Source organism: Rhinatrema bivittatum, chromosome 9, assembly GCF_901001135.1.
Source record: "Rhinatrema bivittatum chromosome 9, aRhiBiv1.1, whole genome shotgun sequence".
NCBI classification, from domain to species: domain Eukaryota; kingdom Metazoa; phylum Chordata; class Amphibia; order Gymnophiona; family Rhinatrematidae; genus Rhinatrema; species Rhinatrema bivittatum.
Window position 1 is genome coordinate 173,274,901 of NC_042623.1, and position 25,713 is coordinate 173,300,613.

The following is a 25,713-nucleotide window of genomic DNA, read 5'->3' on the forward strand; positions in this document are numbered from 1 at the left end:
CATTCACAGAAAGTCCCCCAACAACAGACCTAGGACGTTGACCTTTATAACTCAACATATTAAAAAAAACACATTCAAATTCTGTGATCACCTCAGTAACAGCAGCAGAAACACATTTCACAGCCAGACACTGAAGTAAATTTTTAAAGGCCCGTGCGCACAAATACCGGCGGTTACTCTCATGGCCGGGACCTGTGTGTGCTGTGCACATTTCCTAAAGGGCCTGGCCACGCTACTGCGGAACGCAGAATTTGCATGGAATTCAAAATGCCATTTAATATCCTACCCCATTTAACTCCCTGCTTCTTGTCCCTACGACCCTATATTTTTTTTTCCATTTTTTTCCCCTAATTTTAATCCTCCCCCCTTTCTCCCGCCCTATCACTGATTATGATCTTTCAATTAGTTGTAAAATAATAGAATATGCATTTGGTTCAATTTAGTTCCTGTGGTTACAATCAGCTCTATTTTTGACTTTTATGTTCTAAGGTATTGTGTTGGTTCGTAAATGATTTTTAGATACATACGATATCACTATTGTATATAAAACATTATATTAATTCATGGTTTAATGTCTGTTCTGCCTGTTATCATACTTACCTGTTATCTGTAAAGCCTGTTGCTAATTATTGTTTATTGTAAACCGCGGTGATGTATCTTTTTACGTACTGCGGTATATAAAAATCCCTAAATAAATAAATAAATAAATAAAATAGCAGAAGAGACTCCGGCATGTCGCGAACGGAGCGCGCCCCGCGGCACGCACTCCGTTCGCGGTGAAGATGAAGGCCCGGCGCGCTGTTCGTGGTACACGGGGGCGTTCCCTTTTCGCTGTAAATGGCGCGCCAGGCCTTCATCTTTGCCGCGAACGGAGCGTGTCCCGCGGCATGCTGGTGAGAGAGAATGTGTATCAGAGAGAGGAGGAGAGCGTGAGAGAGAGCAGGAGGGTGTGAGAGAGAGCATGGGGGGGGGATGCCGATGAGAGAGAATGTGTGTGTGAGAGTGACAGCATGGTTGGTAAGAGGGGGGTGGGGAGGGTGAGAGAGAGCAGGAGGCTGTGAGAGAGAGCATGGGAGGTAAGAGAGGGTGGGTGGGGGGATGTTTGAGTGTGGGTTTCAGAGAGAGGGAGCCTATATGAGGAGAGGGGGATGCCTGTGAGAGAGAATGTGTGTGTGAGAGAGGAGAGGGGGTGTGGGGGAGGGTGAGAGACAGCTTGGTTGGTAAGAGGGGGAGTGTGGGGGATGCTTGAGTGTGGGTTTCAGAGAGGGAGCCTATATGAGGGGAGGGTGACAGAGCAGGAGGGTGTGAGAGAGAGAGCATGGAAGGTAAGAGAGGGGCGCTGGGGGGGATGCTTGAGTGTGGGTTTCAGAGAGAGGGAGCCTATATGAGGAGATTGTGAGGGAGTGTGTATGTGTGTGAGAGATTGGGAGCTCGTGTGTATGAAAAAGGGATTGTGTGGTGCTAGACTGTGTGAAGGGATTGTGTATGTGTGAGACAGAACCTGTGTGGAGGGCTGCATGAGAGAGAGACATAGGTAGCCTGTGTGAGGATGTATGTGTGAAAGAGAAAGGGAGCTTGTGTGGGTGTGTATGCAAGAGAGAGGGCCCTGTATGAGGGGATGTGTGTGTATGCGCGAGAAAGTGAGGGAGCCTGTATGAGGGTGTGTGTATGTGGAAGGGACAATTTGTAGGGAAATTCTGCTCAAAATATTTAAAATTCTGCAACTTTAAGTAATAACTTTTTTCTGTAATAATTTAAAATTTAATTACTTAAAGACTGTCATGTAAATTGTGTTATTTTGACCAATATAAAGTTTGCAGAATTTTGCAGAATTTTCAGTTTTTGTGCGCAGAATTTTAAATTATTTTGTTCAGAATTCCCCCAGGAGTACATAAACACACACACACACACTCACTGGCTCTCTCTCCCTTGCACATACATATACATACACACACACACACACACACACACATACTCACTCACTGGCTCTTTCTCTCCTTTATACATAGAAACACAGAAGCTTTCACACAGGTTGTCTCTCACGCCGGTCCTCTTCTTCAGCTGATAGCAGGAGAGGCCAAGACAGTGGCCTCGCTGGGCCTTTTCTTCGGCTGCAGGTGGGAAAGGACATGGGATGATCTAGGGGGCCAATTTTTCAGCCGCAGGTGGAAAGGAAGTGCCAGAGTCCTGCTCAGCCTTTTCTTCGGCTGCGGGTGAGGGGTAAGTGCTGGGGCCCACTGGGCCTTTTCTTTAGCCACCAGCGGGAAAGGAAGGGCTGGTAGCCCTGCTTCTTTGGCCGTTGGTGGGAGTAGAGAGGCAGGAGCCCTGCTAGACCTTGTCTTTGGCCTGGGCAGAAGGGGAGGTGTGGGCGGCCCTGCTGGACCTATTCTTCCACCATTGGTGAGAGAGGATATGCCGGTGGCCTCACTTGGCCTGTTCTTCAACCACTAGTGGGATGGAACCTGCTGGTGGCAGCTAAGATCTCTTTCTTCTCGTATTGGGGTGGAGAAGCGACGCCTCCCCCCCCCCCCTTCCAAACTCTGACAATGACCATGATTGATGGCTTTGCACCACATTGGATCGAGTAGGGATAACCCAAACTCCTGCCCAATATGCTGTCTGAAACTGGGGTGGCAAACCATTTTTTTGGGGGGGGGGGGTGGCATTTGCCACTCCTTGCCATCCCATAGCAAGGCCTATACATGTTCTTTGTGGAAGGGCAACACCTGATGGCCAGATTCAGGGCCCATGCTGGCAGGGCCTGGAGCTGTCGTCGCTGTGACCGCAGTGGGTATTTTGAGGTGGGGGGGGGGGGGGGGGGAGGGGAGGAGGGTGGGAGAGGTTATAAAATCCCTGGGTAGTGACTAATGAAAGCTCAAAGTGCCAGATCTCAGCTTTGGTTCTGGTTAAGCAGAAGCTACAAAAATGCAAGAGGAAACAAAAAAAAAAATGGTTTGTGTAGTTTGTGATTTTATATAGACTTGCAAACCACGGAAATCAAAATTGTATCTATATTTCCTGAATTTTTAAAAAAAAGAGACTGTACGTGAGTCCAGGAAACGCATGTTAGTTTGGCAATAAAAACAATCTGAATAGGTTTTGTCAGGAGAGTGTTTTCATTAGCATTTGGCTCACATTTCTCTTTGGATAGTATTCTTTTCTGATGCTAATGATTTCTAAAATATTCTTGCCTCTAAGTGAATCTATAAACATCAGTAAATTCGGTATTCAGTTAAAGACAATTGATATGGACAGCTCAAAAAACCCAGAACTTTACACAAACTGATCTCTAGATTGCCATTGTAATGGAGACCACATGTAAAACAGATGCTGTAAATATGTATTTCGGAGCTTGTCCCCTGACGGTTTTTTAGTGGCTGTGTCTTTGGAGCTGCACGCCCCTTGCCTGGTCTGTGAAGTGCTCTGTTTTACAGAGTGAAGATAAGTGCATGTTAAAAGTACCTTTTCTTTCCACTGTGACACCAGAAATGTAACCTTTATTGTCAGCGCCTCGGCTTAAATGTTCTAACAGCAGATGAGTGGGAAATTCATGAAAATAGCATGTGTTTCATTGGTTTCCTTTATTTCTCCCTCAGGATGAGCAGCTGTCAGGTCATCCCCCGCATTGCAGACCCTGAAGTCATCAAGAGCAGGGATATATTTGCCTTGCTCTAAAGGGCAGCTTTTCTGCAGACTGGAGAGATCACATAAATACCTTCGGGCCAGTGTATCTGAGTCATCAGCGAGCAGCTTCACTGACAGTCTGAAGCCACAAAGTGCCAGCTTACGAAGCCCAGTTCATCAGGCCAACCAGACCCAGGCATTACCAGAGTGATAAGCAAGGAAGGATGAATTCATTCATGCTAAGGCTCCCATCTTTCACTACAGCGTGGAGCACTTTTAAACAAGTGGTAGCAGCGTATCATTTATCTTATGGCTTTTATGGGCCTATTACCTCTGTGTTCTGTTTAGTGCGCCTTATCTCTAATCCTTAATAACTTCTAGAGGCACAAAGTAGATGTTAAAAGAAAATTAATTTTATTCTGAATATAGGATTTATGGGCAACAAACACCCTTTGCTGTTCTTGTGACAAACCTTGGTGGCTTTCGAGCCAATTTACTGAAGTATTTTAACTCATTTCTTGAAATTATGTTTCTATTAAATAGGTTTTATTTTGCCAGTTCAGTCTAAACTGGGGCTGGGATCCAGCATCATGAGCTTATATTTGCAACTACCCAGGTTTTCTTGTTGGGTTTTTTTTGCGCACTGTTTTATAAAAAAAACAAAAAACAAACCCCATCTAATCATAGCAGCTCTAGTCCTTGGCAGGGGCCAGGCACCAGGGCTCCTTCTGGAATCCTGCCAGCCTGCATCCTAAATCTGGCTACTAGGTGACACCATCCCACCATGACTGGGATGTCCTTCCCCAGGGGCTGTGGCTGCTGCCTCTGCAGCATTCTCAGCCTCTTGTCAGTCTGGGGAATGGAAGGCCTGATGTGAGAAATGAACCTTAGGTCCCTGTGCCCGGTGCTGGGCAGCACTGCCACACCAGGCTGGCTCAAATAGATTTTTCAAATTTTATTTACAAAAAAAAAAATCAACTCTATCCTTTAATCTGGAAAACCAGTAAATTTCTTCTCATTAGACATCAAATGAATCAAAGAAACTGTACTGTTAAATCAACAAGCCTTTTTTTTTTTCTTTTTTTTTAAAGATAACAGTATCTGCTAAAAAGTAATTGACTAGGATGGAATGCACATTTATAAAATATATTTTTCTGATCATAAAAAAAAAACAACAGCTTTTTTTGTGCGTAATAATACAACTTTTCCTGGCTTCTGTATTTATTTCGTTTTAGCTATCTTCTTTTCATTTTCGCTAAGCATTGCATTTGATTGAGTAGGGTACTAGCTTCCTCCCGTTGCCTTTACTTGTAAAAGATCTGCCAGTGTCCCCTGCATCTAATCAGCCTGTAAAACAATCTGTAGCAGATGGGGGAGGAGACAGCTTACTTTTTTTTTGAACCGACAATCAGCATGCTGAAGCTTCCTCGGGACTGGAAATCTTTAACAACCAGGACTGTGTTTAAAGGGTTTCCTAACACGATGGAAGTTTTCCAAGGGGAACCCAATCTGCACTAGATAAAAGAAGGCTGGAAGGATGTCAGCTTACATTCTGTATTATCTTGCGGTCAATTTTTAGGCTTCTCCCTTTCCTCCAGAATTCATTTACAGTGCCCATGTATATTTCAGCCAGTGGAAACTGCGTATGTGATTCATACATAGAACAGAACTTCAGTCAAATAACTGTAATAAAAATCACAAATACTTTTCAAAGGTTAAACGGGGCTTTGCAGTATAAGTGTACAAATTATGCCCTATCACAGCAGCATAAACTAGGCAGTAGCTCCTGGTAGAAGACACATTTGAAATATCAACTATGTAAATGCACTTTTCAATATAGAATTCTAGCTAATGGAGACATGGGTGTAGAGGTTTTGGGGACTATGCACTTATGCACTCACAAACTAACCCCCCCCCCCCCCCAACTTCTCCCTGACACCAATATCAAGGGACCCCATGCCCTGACTCACCCCCACTACCTTTCCCCTAAACAGAAGATCAAGGGACTTCAGTGCATCTGACCCCTAACCCTGCTCCATCCCCCTGACAATTCTTCTTTTCCTGCCTACCCTTTCCAATGAACACCCTAAGAAAATTGGAGCAGGAGAGAGCATGACTCCAGTCTGCCCCATTTCCCCGGCTCTAAAACTGACCTCTTCTTCTCCTTTGTTTTTTTGCACATGCGTGGGCCTATGGCCTGCAAAACGTTAGCCAACAGCATTTGGAAAGTCAGTGGCAGCAGAGCAGGAGGACATTATACTCTGCCCTGGCCCAGTCACTTTGAGGCTCATGTCAGCAGGGGTAAACATCTAGGCAGAATAAGGGTGGCCAGAGAACGAGGCAGGTCTGGGGATGACAGGGATGGAGATTGAATTAAGACTTGGAGGTCTCTTGATACTAGTGTCAGGAAAGTGGGAGGGCATTTTTCTGGATTTTACAGCCAGCAACTAGGTACATTTGAGCAGAAGGTAAACAGCCTGTATTGAATTTTCAGAGCTCATGGGATACATAGTCAGAGTAAAGCATACACTATATCAAAAGTAAGTGATATTCCCAAGGTTTGGAATACCACACTGCCAGTTCAAATCTGAACTGAGTTTAGATCCATCAATCCACCCTCCTTATCACATACACCCCTTTCCATCCTTTAGGTTTCTCTCCCTCTCTTAGGGGACATGGCGCTCAAGTCTCCAATTACCTCCCGAGGCCACTCACATCCAACTCTATGAGCCACTTGCAACCTCTTGATCTCAGGCGATTCTCTCCCACTGTCCTGGGCCTCTCCCTCTGGCAATGTGCAGACTTCCCTGGTTTCCTTCAGACTCCCCAGGCCCCAGGAGCCCAACAGCTAGCTACTCCAAAACTCTGCATCTTGGAAGTCCCTCTCTTCCCAAGCTTTTAACCTAGAAAGGGCAATGCCTGCCAAATTGACCTGGAATTTACACCTTCCAGGACCCACCAATCATGTCCTCTCATTACTTGTAAGGGAACAACTTCGTCAAAACCTCTTAGCCAGTTACCTTAAAATATCCCAGAAACCACATCCCATCGATCCCATATCAAACCAAATACCATCCAGATAGCACTTAGCAGGGCTGCAGTTTCAAACATTCAAACATTTTCCATAGCATGTCAAATAGTGACAAATCCTGGGGTCTCTCCCACCGAAACTATCTTGCATTACTAAACAAGAATGGGGCATAATCAGGGGAACTCTAAGTACACAGTGGGATGCTGAGTCCAAATAGATATACTTTGCTGTCATTTCCACTGAGCATAGGGAACAATAACTCACAGACATAAACTCCTCCTCAATCAAGCTTTATAAGTGTAGTTAATCCAATTGTAAAAAAAAAAAAGAATAATAATAATACATAGTTACATCGTTGGTTGGTCTGGGAGAAAGCCAGAGGTCATTGAGTACAACCCTCTTCTGATTGCTCTCTCTACATCTGTAATCAGTTCTGCCATAGCATGAAAAAAACATTCCTTTTCCCAAAAATTAAATACCCCAAAATGGCAATCAGTGCAAGTTACTGCATCATCAGCATTTGCTAGATTCCAGTTGCATCATCATGCCTGCCTATATCTTTTTTCTTCAAAAACATGTATACTGCTCCTTTGAAAATTTGTTTCAGCCCTGTGGCCGTGACCATTACTATTGACAAAATATTCCATGATTTCTTCTCTTCCTTTGCATGTGGTAAATTCAATTCCCTTTAGCCTGAGGGATTGCCCTTTTTATTTTGTTGTTCCAGGGATAAAAATTCCCACTGCAAGATCCCTGTGGAGCTCATTAATATATTTATACAATGTAATTATATCCTCTTCAATTGTCTTTATTTAAAGGGAAAATTACTCCAGCCTAGAAAATCTTTTACCACGCATAAAAACTTTCAAGCCTTTTATTGTTTTAAATGCTTTCTTGAACTTTGTCCAACTTTTGGACAACCTTTTTGAGGCTAGGTACTTATACAGTGCGAAGGTGACATCTTTATCCCTTGCTTAATATCATCCAACTTGCTCCTGTTTTTCATTGCCTGCTCTTGGCTTTGGGATCTCATTCAAATTTATGGCCAACTAATATTTCCAGGACTTTTTCCCAGTTAGTTGTAGCAAGTACTTCCCCATTTAATACACATTTCATCTGCCTGTTCTTGCACTCCAATCTCATTCTCCTGCTTGTCAACACTGAACATTTTCTGCCTCACTTCTTCCATGTTAGGCACTGAACTCTGCAGTTTTACAGAGTGCGGTATTTTGTCTCATCTGCTGCTGCAGCCACAATATTGCCTTCCTCCAGATCAAATGTTCTCCTATATGGAGACTTCGGCGAGAGCAGTTTCTGAAGTCATACAGATGCATTTATTTTCTGCCTTTCAGCCATTTGCTGTGGAATGGTAAAGGGCAAGACAGAAGAGATGAATGGCAGGTAGGGTTCAATGGAGCTTTTATTTACTTATTGAAGTATTTATATGCCGCACTATACTAAGTTCTAGGCGGCTCACAATGATACATTCATAATTTCTTGAGGACCAGTTGGAATCACAGCATATTTGAAGGAAGAAGGGACAGTCCGTCGCAATGGCAATTGATCGATTGAGGATGCGGCTGGTGGAGGAGATGATTGCAAGAGCTGAGGAGCTGCGTGAGAATGAGGTCAGCGATTTTGGAGAAGGTCAGAAGGTGGGGACTTTCCTCCTTTGTGATTTCAGAAAGGGTTCAAAGGAAAGAGAGGTGAATGAGGCGGGGGCAGAGGAGGCAGTCTAGTGCAGAATTCGTGACTAATCTTGGCAGTCTTTTCCTGGAAGGAATCAGCCATAGTCTGGGCGGAGAATAAGAGGGAATAAGAGGCAAAGGCAGTTTGAGGAGAGGAATGGTGGGGATTGGAGGTAAGGGTAGTAAAGAGATGGTGGGGGCTGGAGGCACAGGTGTTTGTCAGATGGAAATAATAATCTTGCTCGGCAAGTGTAAGAGCTGACTAGAAGAAGATGAGCATGAATTTGAAATTAATGAAATCAGTAAGGGAATGGGACTTTAGCCAGAGACATCAAGCATAATGGGCACAGGAACATAGGATGCAAACTCTGGAGGTGATCCAAAGTTGGGGTTTAGTACACCTTACAGGACAGAGATTTATTTAATATTGCCGAGAAATTTACTAATGCTCCTGATGAAACAGCTGTGAATCAAACACAATCTTCTGATCTTCCCACATGTGAGGTTTTTCACCATTAAACTAGTGAGCTTTGCAAATAGTTTTTGTACCGTTCCAATTTGGTATGATAATTCACCCCTGATCTCTGATCCACACTGGGCATCTTTTGAAGACATTCCTGTTAGTGGAATATCTCAAGTTGATTCTTAAATAAATATTTCGCACAATCCCTTGAACATTTGTGCTGTATCAATCTTAAAAGCGGCAAGTGATGTCATTGTACTATCACTTACGTTGATAGTAAACACTTCATTGATGCAAGATTCCATTCCATCAGGCCTTAGTTAGGCCACTACTTAAAAAACAAAGCCTTGCTATCTCAGACCCAGCTAATTTCAGACCAATATCATCACTACCATTCTTGGCAAAACTTTTGGAAACAGTCATTCTAAGGCAACTGACTTTATTGAATACAGACAAATTCTCAATCCCCATCAATTAAGATTTAGAAAATCTATGAGCACAGAACTCCTCATGGTCTCCCTATTTGACACACTCAGAAGAGGCCTAGTCAGTGGCAATGACTATGTGTTTGTATCATTAGATATTTTGTCAGCATTTGACACTATTGACCATAACATTTTATTATACTGCCTAAGAGAGTCACTGCATTGGCTCCCTATCTGCTCCTGCATACAGTTCAAGCTCCTCTTTCTCACCTACAAATGCCTTCACTCTGCAGCACCTCACTACCTCTCCTTGCTTATCTCTCTACACCCCTCCTTGTGCACGCTACAAGTCACTCCTATTTGTACCTGTCTCCTCTGCCGCCAATTCCAGACTCTGTGCTTTCCACCTGGCTGTGCTATGTACTTGAAGTAGTCTTCCTGAACTGATGCGTCATGCTCCCTCTTTTGCCATGTTTAAATCCCATCTAAAGACCCACCTTTTTGAAACCGCTTTTAAATCTTATGCCTGATTGTCTCCTTTTAGTCTTGTTAACTATCTTTTCTTTTTAACCATTGCCTTGCTTTATGAAATACACCGTCTTTTGTTCTGTATGTTTGTCTTTTTAGATTGTAAGCTCTATTGAACAGGGAATGTCTTTTTGCATGTTTGTACAGTGCTGCATATGTCGTGTAGCACTATAGAAATGTTGAGTAGTAAAAGTAGAGAATGTAGTGATGTGGGAATTGTCATGGGTTGGTTTGAGTCTTATCTATCCAGGTGCTCACAACAAATAAGAACAGGAAATGAATGCTCTCAATGGTCTTTCATGATTATGGATGTCCCTCAAGGATCAGCATTATAATTTTTGCTTTTTAACATCTACTTAGCTTCTGTGTGCAAAATCCTAGCTGGTTTAAACGATGGATACAAACTGAATGCCGATGGCATCCAGTTTTTTATTCACATTTAACTAACTTGGCCTGCCACAGTTGAGCTTTTACAGATTGATTGATTGATTGATTGATTTATTTATTTATTTATTTATTTAACAGTTTTTTTATACCGACCTTCATAGTAAATTTACCATATCAGATCGGTTTACAATTTAACAAAGGGAAAAACTAGAGTAACAGATTCACGTAAACGAAAGATAACAATAAGTAGGAATAAGTCAAAGTTACAATCAACAGGGGGAGCGAACTTGGAAGCTTGTAACAAGCTGGAAAGAAGATAGGCCGGTAAAAATTTTTACCATAGAGTGTACAAGTTAAAAACTTAAGGACGGTGCTTTAACCTGAATGTCTCAGAGTCCATTTATTTTTTCTTTGAGAAACGGAGTGCCAGACCGGGTAGGAATGAAGGCCAACTAGTGATTGTCTGGTGGTTCAGGGAAGGCTTGTTGAAAGAGCCAGGTTTTGTCTATCCAATTTGTCTATCCAATGTCACGAAATGGTTATACTACAAAAAATTGACATTAAATATGACAAAAACAGAATTCCTTCTGATTCAAAGACCATATTCAAAATTGCATCCCATGGCAATACTATTGATAGGTCTACGTTTCCTACTCAGAGGAGTGTTAAAAGCCTTGGGGTATGGATAGACTCAGGCCTCCCCTTCCATCCCCACATCAAAAATATAATTAAAGCTGGATTGAAACATTTATTAGAAAAGTCTGACTTTGGTACAGTAGTGTAAGCATCAATCTTATCACTGATTGATTATTGTAATGCTCTCTATCATATTCTTCCTGCCTCTACATTGTGACCATTAGAATTGCTATTGAATTCAGCAGCATGGTTAATAGCAGGAATGAACAGTAGGGAACACATTACTATGACTCTTATAGATTTACATTGGTTGAGAATTCCACAATTCATTGAATATTAAGTCGGTACAATAGTGTTTAAATCAGTTTATTCTGACACTTGCCCCGGTCCAATGCCCTGTTGAGGGTCTGTCAGCCTACATGCTCTTTAAGATCCTATCAAAGAGGCTTGCTGGATATTCCTACAGCAAGAGTTGCACACTTCATAGAAATAAGCTTTTTCTGTGGTAGCTCCCATATTGTGGAACTCCTTTCCGGAAGAAATGCACTTTTCTGACTGTCTGAAGACATTCAAGCTCCTGCTAAAAACATTCCTTTTTAAGCAGGCCTATCTATAAGCTGGAAACAGTTTTGTATTTTGATAGTTGCACCAAAATGTTTCTGACATAATTTATGTAATATCTGTTTGAAATATGTTGGATTATGTGTGTTATACTGTGTACATTACTTAGTGCATATGTGATTAAGCAATGTTAGGATTTGTGACTCGCAAGAAGGCCCCACAAGCCACTAGACTTACCTCCAATGCCGCCAACAGCTGGACCTTGTGTTGCGGCACGACGCCGCCAGTCTTCTCTGACACAGCATGGGATGCCACCATGACTGCCGCTCCTCCATTCTGCCTTAGGTGCGCATGTACCCAACCGCACTCTACTGAAAGGGCCAGCAGGCAGTGCTGGTGGAAAGGTGTCCGGCTGCCCTAGAACGTGATGTCATCATGTGATCTCTATTTCTCTCTCTCAAATTGCACACAACAAAGAACCCCAGCTCCTCAAAAAATATATACCCTAAAACAGAAAATGCCCTCCAGCTCTGTGCCTCACCCATGCCACTTCTTATCTCTTCTGTCCTTTCAAAACTGCCACCCTTACCAGCTAGTCTGCTACCCCGCCCACTTCTGGTGCCTTAGGTCACTACCTATCCTGCCTAATGCTTCCGCCGGCACTGCCCATGGTGGAAAAATGCCTGCAGCGCTCACCTATGGTGTCAGCACCTCGGCCCTATATTAAGGCTCCCTGGACTTCTCCTCACCTCAGCAATGGTTCTCCTGCCTAGCAGAGTATGTTGCAGCATTCCTGCATTTCCAGCCTTGTCTTCCACTCCATCCTAGTCTTCCAGTCCAGCCTTGTCCAGCCTTGCCTTCCAATCCAGCCTCATCCAGTCTTGCAAGCCTCGTCCAGTCTTGCCTTCCAGTCCAGCCTTGTCCTGCTTTTCTTCCTTGTTGTTTCTTCCAGTGTGTTCTGCATGCCACATCCGCTCTCGGTTTGTCACTCCAGATCTTGACCTTTTGCTTGTACCTGACCACGATTCTCTGCTGCCTGGATCCTGACCTCTTGCTCGGATCTGACCATGATTCACTGCCGCTTGGACCTGACCCCTTGCCTGGCCCCGATTATTCTTGCCCACTGCCTTCCCCGACCTTGTCTCTCCTCTGATCCTCTTAAGCCTGCTGTCTACTCTGTCTCTGATTTTTCTCTGGACTCTAAGTACCGCCTCCACCCTAGGGACCTGCCTAAGTCCTGCCGGGCACCAGAATCCAAGGGCTCAACCTGCAGCGAGGGTGGCTGTTAAAGATGAAGCTAAAAATTATACTGCTACAGGGCGCATTCACCAGCTGCCGGTGTAGGCCGATGTAGGCCTCAGGGGTTCACCCTCGAGGCTGCGTCAACTACACTGCAACATTAAGAGCTCACGCACCCCCTATCTTACAAGCAATTAACACATTTTAATAAAGATAGAGGAGTAAAGCAAGAGTGCCCAAGCTAGGGAGAGTATAATATTATAAGAAGAAAGTTTAGAAACTACCTTATCAACAGACTCTGACAAGGCTATAGAGGAGAGGAGAGGAAAGGAGAGATGAGACAGTACTGAAGAGCAGGCAGGGTCAATAGCCTGAATATTCCTAAAGGTGTTGGCAGTGATTGGATGAGATTGCAGGGAAAGATGGTTAGAAGGGGGAAGAGCAGAGGTGGAAAACCCTGAAAGAATACAGTTGGAAGAAAGGATTAGGTCAAGTTAGTGCCATACTCGGGAATGGAAACATAGTAGAGCATAGTTTGAAGTCAAATGAGGAGACTAAGGCAAGGAACTCTGAAGTAAAAGAGCCAGAGGGGTCATGAACATGGAGGTTAAGGTCCCCAAGATTAAGGCAAGGGGAAGATGGTTTGAGGAAGAAGGAAAGCCAGGAATAAAAGTGAGCAAGTAAGGTGGAGGAAGCTTATCAGAGTGAAAGTGTGAGCAATTCTGATCGCCACATCTAAAAAAAGATGTAGTTGTACTGGAGAAAGTGCAGGGAAAGATGACCAAAATGATAAGGGGTTTGGAGCGGCTTCCCAATGAGGAAAGACTAAAGAAGTTAGGGCTGTTCAGTTTGGAGAAGAGATGACTGAGGGGGATATGATAGAGGTCTACAAAATCATGAAAGGACTTGAACAGGTTAATGTAAATTGGTTATTTAATCTCTCAGATTATAGAAGGACCAGGGGGCACTCCATGAAGTTAGCAAGTAGCTCATTTAAAACAAATCAAAGAAAATTATTTTTCACTTAGCACATAGTTAAGCTCTGGAATTCATTGCCAGAGGATGTAATTAAGGCAGTATAACTGGGATTAAAAAAGGTTTGGATAAATTCCTAGAGGAAAAATCCATAAACTGCTATTAATCAAAAAGGAATGGTAGCTTGAGATCTATTTAATGTTTGGGTACTTACCAGGTATTTGTGACTTGGATTGGCCACTGTTGGAAACAGGTTACTGGGCTTGATGGACTAGCATTTTGATCCAGTATGGTATATCTTATGTTCTAAAAAATGGATGTAGTGAGCCTCAGAAGAAGAAAAGGAGTGTGCTTAAGATGGATGAAGGGATTGAAACTTGAATGAGGAGGAGAACATGGCATGTGGGAGAAATGATAACCTCCATGTCAAAGAGCATAGTTGTCATACAATGGCAACACCTAGTGGCTGGATTTAGGGCATATGACTGCATGGTTCCAGAAGGAGCCCTGCTACGATGATCGGATTAAAATAATGTTAGAACAAAAAGCTCTGGTTAACCTCAACTGGGAGTATTGCTGGGACGAGAAGCTGAAGCTCTACCCAAAAGCCATTGGAAGGGGTGAGGGAAGGGAAGATCCCTCCCCACCCTGAAATTCAGGGTGTGTGGGTGGGGGCTGGGGAAGAAACCTACCCTTCCCCCAGAAATCATCAGAGGGTGGGGTGGAAGAACTACCCCTTTCCCTCCTCCCAGAAATTATTGAAGGGTGTAAGATGGGGGGAGGGGTAGAAATAAGTCCTTCAACCCCCCCAGAAATGATCAGACGTTTTGTGGGCCCCTGCCGAGATCTCCCCTTTGCATCTTTCCACACCTCCAGGCCTGCCGTTTCTGTCTCTCCTCTTCAGACATGTTTGCAACAATAACAACCAAATAGCAGCAGCAGCCTAGCCCCTTGTCCCTGGCAACAGGAAACCAGTGTGAGTCGTGGGGTGGAGCCAATGCAAGGTATATAAGCACAAATGCCAGCTCATGGGCCCTGCACTGACTATTGGTCAAGTTATTGCTGCAGGTTTGTCTAAAAGAGGAGAGACAGTGTCTGCAGAACTGGATACTGGCATAGAGGCAGTTGTGATGCTCTGGTGCCTACTGAAATTTGGCGCTGAGGTAACTGCCTACAATGCCTATACCAAAATCCACGTCTGGCTCTAATAGATAGAAATTGAACAACCTGAAAGAGTCTGCAAAATTCAAGGTCTGTACCCCACCCTTGAGCTCCCCCCCCTCTTGTCGGTTATTAGTACCAATTGCAGGAGGAAACTACAGGGCCAGTTACCAGAATTTGGAATACAATATCCATCACTTCTGACACGATGGGCTCATTCATTCAAATTCTGTTTGGTCTCTGAGTCTCTGTTTGAGTCAAAAGTTTGAAAGCAATTGTACTGAAAGTCAAAAATAAAATAATAATTGCATTAGCAACATATCACTCCCTGGCTGAAATAAAAGCAAATATAATAAATAAATATCCTTCCCTAAATCTTACCTAACAAGCAGAGAGCTAGGGTGTGGATTCACTGGGGGGAGAGAGAAGTAGGGTGTGGAGATCGAGGGCAAGAATGAGGGGGATGGAGAGTGTGAGGGGATTGGAGTAGTTGTGGGGAGACAGAGCGAATGAGTGAGAGGTACGGGGCAAGATAGTAACAAGTGCGGGATAAGGATTGGATTTTTGTTGGGTGAGGGATTGAAGGGATCAGAGGTAATGCAGAGGGAGAGTGAGTGAGGATTGGAGATGCTGTGGGTTGGCGATGCAGGAATCAGGAGGGAGGTGAGCTGTGATTGAGGGAATGGGAGGGGGTGAGAGAATGAAGGGATCAAAGGAGCTCTGGAGTATGAATGCGGAGATCAAAAGGTGTGTATATGGAGAAATAGTGAGTGAGAAGATCAGCGTGGGTATGTGGTGTGAGTGAGAGAGGGGATTAGTGTTGGGGAAAGTAGTGTGAGTGGATCATTCCTGAATCTTCCAATCCCGGATCCTAAGAACATAAGAACATGCCATACTGGGTCAGACCAAGGGTCCATCAAGCCCAGCATCCTGTTTCCACAGTGGCCAATCCAGGCCATAAGAATTTGGCAAGTACCCAAAAACTAAGTCTATTCCATGTTACCGTTGCTAGTAATAGCAGTGGCTATTTTCTAAGTCAACTTAATTAATAGCAGGTAATGGACTTCTCCTCCAAGAACTTATCCAATCCTTTTTTAAACACAGCTATACTAACTGAACTAACCACGTCCTCTGGCAACAAATTCCAGAGTTTAATTGTGCGTTGAGTGAAGAAGAACTTTCTCCGATTAGTTTTAAATGTGCCACATGCTAACTTAATGGAGTGCCCCCCAGCCTTTCTATTATCTGAAAGACTAAATAACCGATTCACATCTACCCATTCTAGACCTCTCATATTTTTAAACAACTCTATCATATCCCCCCTCAACCGTCTCTTCTCCAAGCTGAAAAGTCCTAACCTCTTTAGTCTTTCCTCATAGGGGAGCTGTTCCATTCCCCTTATCATTTTGATCGCCCTTCTCTCTACCTTCTCCATTGCAATTATATCTTTTTTGAGATGCGGTGACCAGAATTGTACACAGTATTCAAGGTGGGGTCTCACCATGGAGCGATACAGAAGCATTATGACATTTTCCGTTTTATTCACCATTCCCTTCCTAATAATTCCCAACAATCTGTTTGCTTTTTTAACTGTCGCAGCACACTGAACTGACGATTTCAATGTGTTATCCACTATGACGCCTAGATCTCTTTCTTGGGTGGTAGCACCTAATATGAAACCTAACATTGTGTAACTATAGCATGGGTTATTTTTCCCTATATGCATCACCTTGCACTTATCCACATTAAATATCATCTGCCATTTTGATGCCCAATTTTCCAGTCTTACAAGGTCTTCCTGCAATTTATCACAATCTGCTGATGATTTAACTACTCTGAACAATTTTGTATCATCTGCACATTTGATTACCTCACTAGCAACCACCTTCACTTCCAGCTACTCCCCCCTTGCTTCTCCCTGAGACCAAACTTATGTAAATTTGTAATTATGCATTATCCTTCGAGTTACATAAAGTACTCCTCTCTAATATCTCTATAAAGTTGATGCCTAGTAATCTATTATAACTAATTTATTTAATGTATTTATCATATGTATTAACGTTATTATATTCTTCTTAATTCTTCCTTTTATTTTCCCTCTCCCTCCCCGTCCCTGTTTGCATTCCCTGATTCAATTTTTCCTTGTTATAATCTCCTAATGTCCTTTCTAAGTTGAATATTAATTGTAAAGCACTGCCGCTATTTTCTATCTGTTCCAGCGCTGCTGCTAAAGTTTTGTTGAATGTACACCGACATGATGTTACTAAACGAATGTCGGTATATAAAGAACCTCAAATAAATAAATAAATAAATAAATAGTCATATTTCTTTCCAGATCATTTATAAATATATTGAAAAGTAAGGGTCCCAATACAGATCCCCGAGGCACTCTACTGCCCACTCCCTCCTACTGAGAAAATTGTCCATTTAATCCTACTCTCTGTTTCCTGTCTTTTAGCCAGTTTGTAATCCACAAAAGGACATCACTACCTATACCATGACTTTTTACTTTTCCTAGAAGCCTCTCATGAGGAACTTTATCAAACGCCTTCTGAAAATCCAAATACACTTCATCTACCGGTTCACCTTTTTCCACATGTTTATTAACTCCTATAAAAAGTGAAGCAGACTTGCCTTGGGTAAAGCCTTGCTGACTTTGTTCCATTAAATCATGTCTTTCTATATGTTCTGTGATTTTGATGCTTAGAACACGTTCCACTATTTTTGCTGGCACTGAAGTCTGTAGTTTCCCGGATCGCCCCTGGAGCCCTTTTTAAATATTGGGGTTACATTAGCTATCTTCCAGTCTTCAGGGACAATGGATGATTTTAATGATAGGTTATAAATTTTTACTAATAGGTCTGAAATTTCATTTTTTAGTTCCTTCAGAACCCTGGGGTGTATACCATCCAGTCCAGGTGATTTACTACTCTTCAGTTTATCAATCAGGCCTACCACATCTTCTAGGTTCACCGAGATTTGGTTCAGTTCATCTGAATCATTACCCATGAAAACCTTCTCCAGTACGGGTGCCTCCCCAGCATCCTCTTCAGTAAACACCGAAGCAAAAAAATCATTTAATCTTTCCTTGATGGTCTCATCTTCTCTAAGTGCCCCTTTAACCCCTCGATCATCTAATGGTCTAACTGACTCCTTCACAGATTTTCTGCTTCGGATATATTTTTTAAAGTTTTCACTGTGAGTTTTTGCCTCTACGGCCAACTTCTTTTCAAATTCTCTCTTAGCCTGTCTTATCAATGTCTTACATTTAACTTGGCAACGCTTATGCATTATCCTATTTTCTTCCAATTTTTGAATGAAGATCATTTGGCTAAAATAGCTTCTTTTGCCTCCCCTTTTAACCATGCCGGTAATTGTTTTGCCTTCTTTCCACCTTTTTTAATGTGTGGAATACATTTGGACTGTGCTTCTAGGATGGTATTTTTTTTTAACAATGTCCACGCATCTTGCACACCTTTGTAGCTGTACCTTTGTAGCTGCTCCTTTCAGTTTTTTTCTTACAATTTTTCTCATTTTATCAAAGTTTCCCTTTTGAAAGTTTAGCATGAGAGCTGTGAATTTGCTTACTGTCCCCCTTCCAGTCATTAATTCAAATTTGATCATATTATCATCACTATTGCCAAGCGGCCCCACTACCGTTACCTCTCTCACCAAATCCTGTCCTCCACTGAGAATTAGATCTAAAATTGCTCCCTCTCTTGTTGGTTCCTGGACCAATTGCTCCATAAAAATGTCATTTAATCCATCCAGGAACTTTATATCTCTAGCATGTACCAATGATATATTTACCCAGTCAATATTGGGGTAATTGAAGTCTGCAAGTGAACCCGTTGTACAAAAATCTTGAATTTTTCAATGTGTTATATTTTTTTGATAATTTTTTAGTATTTTTTTTTATATATTTGGGACCATAAATACTATAAAATTATCAAAAAAATATAACACATTGAAAAATTCAAGATTTTTGTACAACGTGTTCACTTGCAGTGTTTGTATAAATCGTTGTATTTTGGATAGTTTATTCGGATATTATCGGTAATTGAAGTCTCCCATTATTACCGTACTACCAATTTGGTTAGCTCCCCTAATTTCTCTTAGCATTTCACTATCAGTCTCACCATCTTGACCAAGTGGACGGTAGTATACTCCTATCACTATAGTCTTCCCTGACACACAAGGGATTTCTACCCATAAAGATTCAATTGTGCATTTAGTCTCATGCAGGATGTTTATCCTGTTGGACTCTATGCCATCCCGGACATAAAGTGCCAAACCGCCTCCCGGGTGCTCCTCTCTGTCATTGTGATATAATTTGTACCCCGGTATAGCACTGTCCCATTGGTTGTCCTCCTTCCACCATGTCCCTTAGATGCCAATTAAGTCTATGTCATCATTCACTGCTATACATTCTAATTCTCCCATCTTACTTCTTAGACTTCTGGCATTAGCATACAAACATTTCAAAGTTTGTTTTTTGTTTGTATTTTCATTCTGCTTTTTAATTGATCGGGATAAGTTAGAATTTGTTTAGCTCAGCTGAGTTTTTATTTACAGGCACCTGGATTACTTTTCTTATAATTGGAATCTCACTGTCGGGATGTCCTAATTCTAATGCATCATTAGTATCCTTTGAAGTTACCTCTCTCCGAACCATGCGCTGCTGAGCGACTGTCGGCTTTCCCCTTTGTTCTAGTTTAAAAGCTGCTCTATCTCCTTTTTAAAAGTTAGCGCCAGCAGTCTGGTTCCACTCTGGTTGAGGTGCAGCCCATCCCTTCGGAAGAGACTCCCTCTTCCCCAAAAGGTTCCCCAGTTCCTAACAAAACTGAATCCCTCTTCTTTGTACCATCGTCTCATCCACGCATTGAGACTCCGGAGCTCTGCCTGCCTCTGGTGACCTGTGCGTGGAACAGGGAGCATTTCAGAGAATGCTACTCTGGAGGTTCTGGATTCAAGCTTTCTACCTAAGAGTCTAAATTTGGCTTCCAGAACCTCCCTCCCACATTTTCCTATGTCGTTGGTGCCCACATGTACCACGACAGCCGGCTCCTCCCCAGCACTGTCTAAAATCCTATATAGGTGATGTGTGAGGTCCGCCACCTTCGCACCAGGTAGGCATGTTACCAGGCGATCCTCATGCCCACTAGCCACCTAGCTGTCTACATTCCTAATAATCGAATCACCAACTATGACGGCCAACCTAACTCTTCCCTCCTGGGCAGTAGGTCTTGGGGAGATATCCTCGGTGTGAAAGGACAATGCATCACCTGGAGAGCAGGTCCTTGCTACAGGATCCTTTCCTGCTCTATCAGGTTGATGTTCTCCAATCATGATACCTTCTTCCTCCAAGGCAGCACCAGGGTTGCCAGTCTGAAGTTGGGAGTTGGCTACTATGTCCCTGAAGGTCTTATCTATATACCTCTCTGTCTGCCTCAGCTCCTCCAGGTCTGCCACTCTAGCCTCCAAAGATCGGACTCATTCTCTGAGAGCCAGGAGCTTTTTGCATCACATGCACACGTACAATTTCTCACCGGCTGGTAAAAAATCATACCTGTGACACTCGATGCAAAAGACTGGGAAGCCCCCTTCTTGCTGCTGGACTGCTGCCTTCATCTCAAATTTGTCAGTTCCTACTTAAGTTTTACATTGCTATGGGAGTAGGAATGTGTCTAATTAATGTCCTTTAAATGTATTAGTGAATTCACTATATGTCTGGTAGTGGCTTACACAGGAATGATCAAACTCTCAATAAGGTGTTGTTTGTTTGTTTTTTTAAAGTGGCACCTGCCTATAAATTAAAGGATGAGCTGGGGTAGGTGGGCGAGGAATGGGAGGGGTGGGAGGGTTGGGGAATACAGTCTAACTTCAGTTAGTCAGCCAGAGTGACTCACTGCTCTCTTGATTAACATATGTTGGTACTTAATCAAACCAAATCATACTACCTCAACACTTTTCCAAGGTGAGTAACTGAACTGAACTTTTCAACCTTTTTACTTAGGTATACACTGCTCCTAGCTTATTTCTAGCTTCTGGCTATTTTTTTTTTTTTTACTATACAAACACTCTAACTTCTGCTTACTAGCTGCCTTACAGACTTTTAAAAATAAACACACTAACTACTGCTTACAAGCTGCCTTACTGACTGACTATTTAAAAATACAGTCTAACTTCTGTTTATTTGCTGCCTTACTGACTATTAAAAGCACAAACACACTAAATAATATTACCAAATAGTTAACTTTACCCCAATACTTTTAAAAAAGACAATGTCCCAAGAAAAACGTACTGATTCCTTTCAGCCACCAGCAAAGTGATCCTCTCCTCTCAGTGCTCCCACTGGATCCTCCCTCCCAGATCCCCTTTCTCCCCTTCCCTCTCCCCCTCTTATTCCCTTCTCTTCTCCTCCATGATTTCCCCATCCTCCCCTCTCTCTGTGCCTCCATCTTTCTCCATCCCTTATCATTCTGACCCTCCTACCTGAGATCCCTTCTTAATGTTCATCCTCTGAGATTCCCTCTCTCTTCATCCTCCAGATTCCTTCCCCTTCTCCTAGTCTCTTCTCCCCTCATGCCCTCCCAGCACCAATCATTAAGATCCCTTTTCCTTTAATAAAGAACCAAATAAATTAAATGGACACAGCAATGTTAGAAAATAGCTATTTTTATTCAGTAAAATAAAATTTACATTGTTTAATTCGCAAATATATGCAAATGTGTCATGCAATTGCTGCAGAAGTTTAGAAACTTTGCCACAGAATTTTCTAACTCATGCCACAGATTCTGCCCTTGAGTTGCTGCAGAAACTACGGACTGTGATTATAAGCAAAGAAATGCAAGTGTGAAAGAAAAAGGGACAGGAGAGCTAGTAATATGCACGAAAACAAATGGCAGAATTAAAACCGATTCCCAACAGAGTAACAAACAATAAATATATAAGGCTTAGTTTTTAATGTTACCTGAATAAGTAACTTAGGGGGTTATTTATCAAAGTGCTATATGGTGTTTTCGCACGCGAAAAGCACTTTTAACGCATGCAAAAACACCATAACGCATGGTGTGATGCAAATTAGGAAAAGGGGAGGAGTTCTGGCCAAATGGGCTGGCTTTGCAATGCCATATTGCACAGCTTTAATGCAGATTTTAACTACACCTTTTTCATTTGTGTTAAGCTGTGTGATATAGCTTTATTGCACTTTACAAATAGTGTTTTGAGAGAGAGAGAGAGAGAGAGAGAGAGAGAGAGAGAGAGACTAGCTATAAGGCCCTCATACTAGGTAGGTATTTATACCTCTATAGGAGGCCCACCTAGCTACTCGAGGTGAGGTTTAGGTATTAGTGAGGGGTTAGGGGCCACTTTGACATGCAGAGTGCAACGTACGAACAGAACAGTGCACTCTTGTGAAGATTTGATGACTTTCGGAGTGAGGAAACTCATTCAAAGATTAGATTTGTGCAATGTTCTCTCAACCTAGCTTGATGGACTCTCTACCTGGGTAACATCAAGCTAGGTTGAGACACCTACGATGTCATCACAGCCAGCTCCCATTTCTCCTGCCCCACCAGCCATGGGAGATGAGGAGGACATCATCATTGACGATGATGGCCCAGTCTCGCCAGAGCATCCAAGTGTGGGTTGATGGTCTGAGGCCAGTGCAGCATCCAGGGAAGGGCCCTCAGCCCTTGAGGGACACCTGGATGCTGTGCTGTCTCTCCAGGTCCGCTTGACCCGCAGCCTGGATGATCTGGAGGGACTGGCAGTGACCATCCTTCATGACCTGCGCCATGGCCAGCAGGAGATTATAGAGCTGCTGTGCTCAATGGCAGTAGCACAATCCCTGCTGGTTATGGCACGGGCTCCTGTAGGACGGCCACCGTCTCCCCATCGTTAATGACGATGATCCTCCTCTTCCCCCATGGCATGGTCCCTTCCCTTTCCTTCCCCTATTGGAAAGATTTTTGTTTGTACATAGTTGAAATAAAATCTATATTTTTTTAATTTGAAAATATGAGCATTTTTTGTTTTTATTAATAGTTATTGAATCAAAGTATTATGTGTTGTGAGGAGTAGGTTGTAACATAAAAATGCAACATTAATTTATAGATAAAACAAACTTTTATTTAAAACATATTATGGGTAGTTAAGGGAACGCAAAGCAGAGGCGACATCGCTGATGGCACTGATCATTTCCTTCATCAAAACCGATTGAGAAGCCAGTGCACCATTGATGTCAACTCGGATCTGCTTCAGTTCCTGGAGCATCAAGTCATTGTGTTGATCCTGACGAGAGGTAATTCTAGTCATAAACTGCTCGCTTAGCCTGTCAATTCCAAATAATGCCTGTTCCAGGTCGCATGACACTGTTGCCAGTTCCTGTTTCAGTGCAGCAGCAGCCGTAGTGGAGATGGTTCTGACGCTACACATGATTCCAGGGTACAGATGCCTCAGGTTCTTGACTCACTGAAGACATATCGAACAGGTTAAATGTCACAAGTTCCTCTGGTGAGATGTGTTGGCTGGGGGAGTCTGCATTCGGCATTGGGAATACAAATTCATCAGGCGTGGGAATGGATTCTTTGCTAATTACATCATCCTCGTTGACGCGATCTGTGGAGAAAGATGGAGAAAGAAAGATTGCAGTTCGCGTTGTCTACAGTTTCCCCCCCCCGAGAACCCAAAGTTTAACATGCAATGCAAACGAGATATATGGTAATGCATACCTTCACTTGCTCCAGTGTTACCGCCAAACAGTGCTGGCACACCAACCACAACCTGTGGCCGCACAGTACTGAGAACCAGCTCCTCCAGTGGTGTCTACACTATATGACAGGGTGGCCCTCCACTGGTCCTCTTTGCTGCCACATCAATTTTTGCAGCCTTTTCTTTTGCCTGTTTTCTAGTGTCACGCCACCAGTGCTGTACCTGTTTTACGTCCCTTGGCATGACAGACAGGGAGCTGACATCCTGTGCGATCTTCTCCCAAATCCATTTCTTCGTGGAGCAAGAAATCTTGGACTGGAAGAGAACGTTATATTTGTCACAGACAGCACAGCACAGTAACTCCTTTTCTTCATCCATACAGCGAGCGTTACGTGTTCGCTTTTTGGATGGCTGGCTAGAACTTGTGCCTTCCCGCTGTTGTAGATCACCGGACTCTGCCTCAACCTGTGCAATAGTACATTTTCCAACCATGATAATGTCTGAATGGGAAAAAACCCCAGAAGAAATGAGATTAATGAACAGAGAGACAGCATCATGGAAATAGCCAAAAGCAGAATGAATGAAAAAAATAGGAACCAGAAATAAGAGGGGCCCATGGACAGCATGAAGCAAGAGCCTGAACTTGTGCCTGCCTGCTGTTGCCGATCTCCGGACTTTGCCTCTACTTGTGCAATGGAATGTTTTCCTGGCATGATTGTCTGAATGGGAGAAAAAACTGGAGAAAAGGGATTAATGAATAGATAAGATAAGTTCACTTAGAGAATAGCCACTGCCATTAGCAATGGTTACATGGAATAGACTTAGGTTTTGGGTACTTGCCAGGTTCTTATGGCCTGGATTGGCCACTGTTGGAAACAGGATGCTGGGCTTGATGGACCCTTGGTCTGACCCAGTATGGCATTTTCTTATGTTCTTATGTTCTTAAGACAGCATCGAGCAAAGAGCCAAAAGCCTGAAAAAATGAAAAAAAACAGACCCTGAAAGAAGAGGGCACATGGACAGCATACAGCAAAGAGCAAAAAGCACAAAAATGAAAAAAGAATGACCCTGAAAGAAGAGGGACACATGGACAGCATACAGCAAAGAGAAAAAAGCACAAAAATGAAAAAATAATGACCCTGACAGAAGAAGGGCCCAATGGACAGCATCTAGACGCCAGAGGAAGAGAGGGGACATCCACAGCTCGGAGGCTTCACTAGCTTTACAGAGCCATGGACGTTGGTCGGAAAAGAGGCGGGAACGTCCATGGTCCAGGCCCCGCTACCTTCGAACGTCCAATGGCCTGTGGCGGAGGGCGGCTGCCTGGAGCACCCGGAAAGGTTGGTTTCCGAGGAACATCCATGGCTCCATAAAGCTAGTGGGGTCTCCGAGCAAGGACGTCCACGCCATGGACGTTGGTCGGAAAGAGGCGGGAATGTCCATGTCATAGGCCCTGCTACCAACCTTTCCGGGCGCTCCAGGCAGCGGCCCTCCGACACAGGCCATGGACGTTCCCACCTCTTTGCCGACCAACGTCCATAGCTCCGTAAAACTAGCATGGCCTCTGAGCGTCCATGATTCCGGGAGACCATGCGGGGCCTCTTGGAAAGAAATGTCCATTAGTATGCCACTTACCTGTTGAGAGTAAAGCGGTGCCGATCTTCCGATAGAAATCCAAAGAAACAGTTGTAACCGGTCTGTCCTGGCCCGACCCAAATACAAAGGGACTTCCTTACTTGGAAATGCGATTTATATACACATCCAAGGTAGGATTATGACGCAGCGATGATGTCACAAAGGGGGAACAATGGAATATTTTTCAAGATCGATGACAAGTTTGGAATTCATTTCTAATTGACAACTCCTATTGCATTGAAATGACATGAATGGAAGAACTACACATTGTGCAGTGCACCCAGGATACTGTATAGACATCCTATAGCGTCCTATACAGTAAAATTGATAGCGAACTCCGACCGCGCTTTAGGCCTTTGGCGCCGCTTTGATTTGCTTCTTATTTGAATACTGAATCACATGGATTGAGAAACCAAATGCGTGCGTGTCAAAGGAGCAGGCGCAGGACACAGCCGCACATTTTTTTACGCGTTGGTACTGTATCGGCCCGTGTCTGATGTGTGAGATCCGCCACCTTCGTACCAGGCAGGCAAGCTACCAAGCGAGCCGGCAGGTCCACCAGTCACCCAGCTATCTATATTCCTAATAACTGAATCACCAACTACAACTGCCATCCTAATCTTTCCTTCTTGAGTACATGCCCCT